The 7895-nt window shown below is 48.8% G+C and overlaps 1 long non-coding RNA gene across 1 annotated transcript; it reads right to left on the bottom strand.

Annotated features, from left to right (window-relative positions):
* Window positions 1-211: 211 nt before the first annotated feature.
* LOC114911938 (uncharacterized) lies at window positions 212-5006 on the bottom strand. The gene is made up of 3 exons (XR_003798008.1): window positions 3779-5006; window positions 3568-3659; window positions 212-2941 (listed from the first exon to the last, which is right to left on the bottom strand). It is a non-coding gene; the product is annotated as an uncharacterized LOC114911938 (long non-coding RNA).
* Window positions 5007-7895: the final 2889 nt, after the last annotated feature.

Raw genomic sequence — 7895 nt, 5'->3', positions numbered from 1 at the left:
CACCTTCAGAACCGCTTGTCCCTTACGGGGTCACAGGGAACCGGAGCCTACCCGGTAACACAGGGCGTAAGGCCAGAGGGGGAAGGGGACACACCCAGGACGGGACGCCAGTCCGCCGCAAGGCACCCCAAGCAGGACTTGAACCCCAGACCCACCGGAGAGCAGGACTGCGGTCCAACCCACTGCGCCACCGCACCCCCTCCAGAATGAAACAGCAAAATAAAACAGTAAGAAGAGTAAGATAAACATGAAAAAAAAACAACAAAAAAAGGGTCAATGTGTTATAAGAGATTTTGAACGTGTGGGGTTAAGCAGTACTGATATTCTGGCCTGAGTTCTGAACAAGATCTTCTCAAAGATAAAACAAGGATTTTGCATGCTTGACAAAAAATAGGTACATTTCTGCGGTAAATTTGAATTGATGGTAATCAGGGTTCTTTTTATGAGAATTCTACTTCCAAGCAGGTCTGCACTAACAAACATGTTGTACTTGCTTGGCGAGATAAGCCTGCATTTCCAAATGAATTGGACATGGTGTCACTGTCAGTACTTGTATAGCCTTTTCAAAGCACTTTCACTGTTTTATTCATTTAAAGCTGTGCCCTTATCCAGTCATGTTTGCTCAGTGACAGAGCAGCAGGTTTGTTTTATATGGAAACATTTTTTTAAGACTCAGGTGCAGTTTTCTGCGGGTGCTGGTGTTTACTCTGGCCTCAGTGCGGGCACAGACAGTAACAAACAAAAGTGTGTGCTGAAAAGTCGAGTTTTTCCCATGTTACTGGCAGCATGTAGAGAAGAAAAACTTTTTGTGCTTTACCTTCTACTTACGGCTAAGTTTCATTTTACCGCTGTATGTGATACTCCGGATTCTTTGCATTGGTACACTTACTCAGTGATGATACATTATCCAGTCTGAAAAATAGTTCAAAGTTCAAATTTATATTTGGCTTTGTCCCAAAAATCACTGCTGGTCGCTTCAAAAATATTCAATCACACTTGAGTATTTTTGAAGTGAACAGCAGTGATTTTTTGCATCAACGCCATATACGCTTGAGCTTTGTGCTAAGCTACTTTTCTTTTCCACTTCTCGCGCTTGAGTGAGCATTTTCGAATGCCTCTTTTGCACTATAAACATAATGAAACATGTTCATCAATGTGGTGGTAACATGGTGCTGCCAGCAGATGAAGTGTTTGCAGTGAGTAAACTTCTCCATCACTAGACAGTACGAACCTGCCTATAACACGGTGTTTCGCCGCTAGGTGGCAGCAGCGCGCTGCCAGGAGGCGCAGCATTAATGCACATGCTTAAAAGGGGAGCAATAAAAAGGTTTGAAAATTATTAATGCGCCATTTAAGCAACACCTTTATCACAGCAACTTATCCTTGTGTACCAGTTTATTCAGGCAACTAGAGTAGGAGAGGGATTCAAACCAAGGACTGTCAGCATTAAGGCTGAAATCCTTAACCACTGTGCTACCTCCTGCCCCTTTTGGTATAATTTTCTGGGCTGCCATATTTGGTAAGACTTACGTTTTCATTAATTGGTTTAGCAGATGCTTTTCTACCAGGTGCTTTTCTCAGAGAAAAATACAATGAGTTCATTACACCAAGACCGCTAAGTTGGCTTAACATCACAAAGAAACATGGCGCTATAACTGCCCTGGTGGGTACGTGCGTAAATATTCCATTTATTATTGAATATAACATGCGAGAGATCTCCCAGCACGCTGTCAGATGCGAGTGAGAGTCAACGCGAATCAAAATGCAACTTGTACGCTTATCTGTTTGACAGCCAAAAGTGCTTAGGCCTCAAGCAGATTCCTTAAGAGAATTTCGTTCTCTCACAAACTGTCAAAACCAATTATAAATAAGATCCACCTTCTTTGTTCTAGACCTGCCCTTTGGGGGAGTTCTGCTTTGGAGACATAATTACCTGCTTAAGGAAATATAGATGTTCTTGCAGCGAACGATCAAACGCTTCATTTTCCCACTGATTTACCCTGGTCATTACCACTACCGTGCTACTAAGCGTAATTAAGCAGTTCGAGGTTCGACAACCTTGCGCCGGGAAGAGCCGGCGGTTTTATCCGCAGCAGCGTTCACGGCCATTCCGCAGTTTTGAATCTCTGCATATTCATAAATACACGTTGTTCAGTTACAATTGTTAGAGCCCGTCACCCTGTGTGTAAGGAAGTATTTGGCGTGTTTGCCCTGAGAACACGGGCTCTGAAAGGGGGCAGAGGAACCGCTTTCAGGCGGCCTGCAGCTCCGCCGGCGCTCGTTCCAGCGCTGCCTGTGAAAATATTGACCTTCCCTTCCGTCTTTGTTCCGTTTAAGCAGGCGGCCTTTAAGCGCCGTTTGAACAAACATCACGTGGGCTTGTGGCTTTCTAAACAGCCTTTCTCCCTCACATTTGCTAATGGCTGCATTAATACCCTCTTATCTGGGCGTCGTGTTTGCATAAGAGCATTGCATTCTGTCGGCGAACCAAACCGTGGCGATAAATACGGAGCACTTTTATTTTGTTCCTTCACACGTTCATGCCCCGGCGAAGAAAGTCAAACATCCTTTGTGCGAAGTACAACGCGGCGTGCAACGGGGATTCACCGGGTGCCCGGGCGGCGCTCCTTGTTATTGCCGCCCGTTATTTCAAGGCCGCGCTCTCGTTTACGTACGCGGCTTACCTGCGGGACGGCCGAGCGACCGATGGTCGCGCTCTCCTCGCCCGTCCGTCAGCGGCCGTCGGCGGGGGTCAGGACTTGTTCGGCGACCCCGAAACGGCTCGGTTACCGGCGGAGCGAATCAAACGGCTCCTGCGGCACACCGAAACGCAGAGGAAGGGGCCGGTTACGTCCACTTGTCTTTCTCGCGCTCTCAGCTCTCTTCCCTGGACACGGCTGGCTTCCGTATGTTGGGAACATTTTCACTTATGGCGAGAACACTAAAAAAAAAAAAAAAAAAAAAGCAGCACTTGGCTCTAAACAACGACGTACGACCACTTGAACTTTTGGATAAACTCACAAATTATTATGCAAATGGGCCAGGAATAATTTCGTTTGCATTGTCAATTTTCATACAGCTGCTTCGTGTTGCCGTCTGTCATAGGGACTGGCGGGATCATGTGGTTTTCTTATGGGATCTTAACTCCTTTTTTGGTCAAGTCTTCCTCTCGCCCCTGATCACCACTGGCACCGCAGTAAATTTCCAGCAGCCTGTCGGACCCGCATTCCCACACGACCCATTTGGTCCTCTCTTTTGCGCACATCCACGCGTTCGCGGTGGTCACTGCCTCACCATGTGGCGTTCCGTTTGCCACACACACTGTGCGCGAAGGGAAGTAGGAGGGTCAGGACTTCCCCCCCTGTGTACACAGCTCTCCCGCCGCAAGACACACATTCTCTTGAGCTTTTGTGGAAAACACACAAGTCTTTCTGTCCGCACCCCCCACCCGCCTTCAACGCACCGTGTTTACTCAGCCGTCAAGAGCGCTAAAAGTACACAATGAGGTTTCTGACTGCGTGGAGCTCACTTTTTTCCCCCGTTTCCTCATTTCAAAGTTGCAGTTACCTGTTAAAGGCCCCCCAGGAGGTCTGCGTGTTTCCTTTAACTGAATGACTCCATATGTCATCTGCCTGTGGCGTCGGGTTCCTTCTGGAAGGCTGTGGGAAAACCGCGGGCTTCGTGAATAAATAACGCGGCGGTTTAAAGAGAACAATCTGGAATTACCTGTAGCCTTCACCGTAGGGAAAAGATACACGGATTGCGTGGCGTGACTCACGCGGTCAGCGATTCAGCTGAAGAAAATCCTGCTCGTTCACACGGAAGCGGGTTCGCGAAGGCGATGCTTTCGGCTCTCGACTCCGAGGTACGAGCGGCGGAGCAAAGCGCTTCCGTTTGCTTCGGTTCGGCGGCGGTCGAGCTCTGCCAGTTCTGCGAGTTCTGCGTCACGGCTGCCTGGATCACGTCGTCACGCAAAGGGCAGGGGTCACGGCGAGCGCGGGTCGCGCACGGTCACCGCGCAACGCGCCTCTTCGAGGTGCCCCGCCGTTTCCGCACCGAAAATAAATAAAATAATTCAAGGCCGAGGGCAAATATTTCACCGACGCCGAGCTCGCGAGCTCTAATCATCCGCGGATCACATTACCTGTGTCACCGTTGTTTACCTGCGTCGTATAACCTATTTGTCTAGTTCAATGTTTGACTTGTCGCCCACAATGGAAGTGTACTGCCCTGTGTAAACACACACATTAACGACTCTGTTAATGCCCGCTGTTTGCGACACTTCGTGTAACGTTGACTTTTCTCTTTCACCTTCGTGTAAAACAGTGCGCTCGGAACACGGATTACTGCGCTACGCTTTGTTGGAGCAAAATTAAAGCTCACCTCCTTGAGGGGTAAAAAAACATTTGCAGGCCTTCGCCGTACCTGTTCCGTTCCTCACAGGCCTGTTATCTCATAAAAGCCACAAAACTCTGACCAGAACTTGTGAAACTCTTGCAGCGATGCTCATGTTCTCCTGCCTGTCACTTTCTGGGGGTCCGAATTGTGAATATTCGGCAAGAGGACCAAGAGGCACCCATTTCTGATGATGTGCTTGGAAAGAGATGCCTTAACCGCTCTCAACGGCTGAAGGAAGTGTCGCTCCGCCCTTGCGCTTTCCCGAGCGCGCGATTCTCCTCCGAACACGGGGAGGTTTTGCTCAACGACACAGACCTGACCTCCCGCGGGACCGTGCGACTCGCCCCTACCGACGACGTTACCGAAGGCCGTCCTTCCGCGCGCTAACTCCGCGTGGGTTCGACACGCTTTCCTCCTTAGGGTTAGGGATGGTCTGAGCCAAGAGCCACGAACACCTGCAGAGGAAGAGAGCAGCACTAAGCAACACAGTTCGGATCCAGATCTGTAATGGACCTCTTCTCTGTCGCTTCTCAAACGCTCAGTCTACGGAGAACGCTAACTGACGTCCGTCACTCTATTAGTACGCGTCTCTGTCCGCATTTAAAGCGCAAAAAAGAGAGCTTTGACGGATATAAGGCCTGCAAACGCCCAAGTTGGAGACGGTAAAAGGAAAACCGCTTAGGAAACGGATCTTCGAAGAAACGAGCATAGAGAATAGTGTCCCACAAAGCACCGCGGGCTAAATGAAAGAAAATGAAAAGGTGAAAAGTGCTGGATCAGTAGCGATAGGAGACTGTAGGAAAGCAGACGGAGACCAAGACACACTTGATACGCAGCATATCCCATCGTCCTCCAGACTCTGGAACAGAGCTTTCGACGAGCCCGCTTCCGCTCAAGGGCCTGTTTTTCTGTAAGGAAAGGATGCGTTTTAAAAAAACGCTTCTAAGCGGAACGACGCTCTTTAATTGACAGTTTTCCTTCCGTTTACGTTTCTGACGTCGTAGGTGTTTTGTTTTGCCTCATAAAATACTGTTTGGCTTGTAGGGAAAAATGCTGATATTTCTGGGAGATCGTAGCCAGCGAAAACGCCACCTGGAAGAGACGCCGGGAGCGCGGATGCTACCGCTGCCGCTGCCGCTGCTCTCGGTCCCGGCCGTGCGCTGCAACGCCGTGCGCGGCCATCGGGTGTCACTGTGGCCCAAAGAGTGGCGCTCTGAGAGACCCGCTGGCTTCCTCCCCCTAATAGGAAACACATGGGACCTTTGCTGTGGGCAGCCACAAAATGTAGCAAATTCTCATTACATAGTCTGCAGCTGACTCTGTTTATTTTCACATAGGCAGCTAAAGCTGGCTGCCCTGCGACCACCACTTGTAATGACATACATTTGATGTTGGTTGTTACGCATAATTCTGTTTGCTGATTGCTGGATATTTAGTGTCTTTGCCGTAATGGGAAACAGACATGTCGTCCCCCCCTCCGAGTAAATGATCTTGTTGTACAAACCCACATCCTTGTTATTTTCGCTGCTATTGTAGGACCTCGGAGCGGGGGACGGACGGCCCGTGAAAACCCTGCGGTTTTCGGGGCTGACCGAAGCGAGGCGGGCCACCGAAGAGGCGGTGCGCGTTAGTCACGCGACGGCGGCCGCGTCGCCGAGCTCGGGGGAAACGCGCCCCTTCGCCCGGCCCGCTCGAGCGCGCGCGACGCACGCCTATCTCCGGCCCTGCGGCGGCCCGGGAAAGGGCGTCCGAGAGCAACGAGGGCAGCGTCGGTCCGAACGTCTTTAGGCTTCCCAGGAGAAGAAGAACTCGGCGCTAATTAATGCTTCTGACACGTAGGATAGTTAAGCGGCGTCAGGCTGTGTGTCTGCAGTGTTGAGAGACCCATAAAGCCACTCGCTGTTGCCTTCCCCTCGCAGTGGTGCCCAGACCTGCAGCGAACGAACACCTGTCTCTTGCCAAAAAAAATAAATACTACGTTTATACACACGTTATACTGTATTTTATCAGGCATGTATGCACATAAATATGTTTATATCTATATACGTATGTGCAAACATGCCTGATGTGTGTATGTGCATATTATACACAGACACGCACCCGTATATATTTTGACATCATATACTGGCAGTGGTTTCATGTTCTCTCAGTTTTCCCTGTTAACGCAAGAATCGTTAATGAACAACTGAAAAACTACTGAAAATCCCGAGCTGTCGGAAAAACGTCCGATTTTGCCGGTGGCACATTCGAGCTGACGGTACTTATTTGCGAAACAAAAACGCATCTTTTTCCCTGGAGGGAATGTACAAACAATGCCAGACAAAGGAATACATTATTTTAACAAACAGATAAATCTTGACAAAACAAATATACTGCAGATGAGATGCTAACTGGTTTATGGTGCTCTTTATGGTTATCTGCACCGAGTTCTCCTGGTGTTCGTTGTCAATTTAGCTGATGTTTTTCTCCACGGTGGCTCGCAGCGTTATGCTACTCGCAATTACTTACCCGTATATGTAGCTGGTCATTTTTTAACTGGAAAAATCATCACGGTAATCATCAAATCATCGTGGTGCCAACGCTGGTCAATGTGCACAAAATTCAGGGCAAGTGCCTTTCTCGAGGGTAGTAGTACAACAGGCAGGTGGGATTCGAACCCAGGTCCACTGAGTCTGAAGGAAGCAGCTCGAATCACTATGCCACCTCCCGCTTCGTTTTCCTCTCAAAATGTTAATATTATGAATCAATTAACTGACGACGACTTTTTTCTTTTTCTGAATTGTCATCTTCATGGATGTCCTACCTGTAGTTTGCTTAGCTGACCTCTTGCCTTTGGCACATAAACATCTCCCTCATGGAAATGACTGCAACAGACAGCATGCGAAAGCCATCACGGCCCCACTCTATTGCAGGGCTAACACTGGTCAACGTGCACAAAGCGCGTTAATGCTCGCTTAAGTGAGCAACGCAGGCGAAACAGTTGATTTGCCCACACGCCGTGACTTTGCAAACCAAAGTCTCTGCTTTCCAGGTTAGCTAACGTGTCCGGAGCGACCGACCGCGGACTTCGCCGGTGCCACGGACCGTCCGAGCTCGGCGACGCAAGCGTTCATCGGCACGTTACTTAAACCACTGTATCTTAAGCTGTGCTACGTGCTCATGCCGCCCGTCTACCAAACAGGTGAACGGATTATAAATTAAATACTTGTGTAATTTTCAATCTCGCGTCACACCAATATTTCATTCCGCACAAAAGGCCTATATGCAGCGGAATTTGAAATCCTTTTTTTTAACCGAGAATATTAAATAGTTATTAAATTAATCTGTGCTCAGCGGTGCGTGTTATTGCAGCGGACAGATTTGCAGCGAATGAAGCTGTTAGGCTGCGGTTAAGCGGATTTATTAAGGGTGCCAGGAATCAGAAAATAAACCTGATAACCTGTTTTATTTTGCAAAAATAAAGTGAACACTTACTGGCAGTCGAAATCCTCTTAAAT

This window comes from Scleropages formosus, chromosome 11 (assembly GCF_900964775.1).
Source record: "Scleropages formosus chromosome 11, fSclFor1.1, whole genome shotgun sequence".
NCBI lineage: Eukaryota > Metazoa > Chordata > Actinopteri > Osteoglossiformes > Osteoglossidae > Scleropages > Scleropages formosus.
Note: the sequence above shows the minus strand (reverse complement) of the source record. Positions and strands in the feature narration are given on the sequence as shown.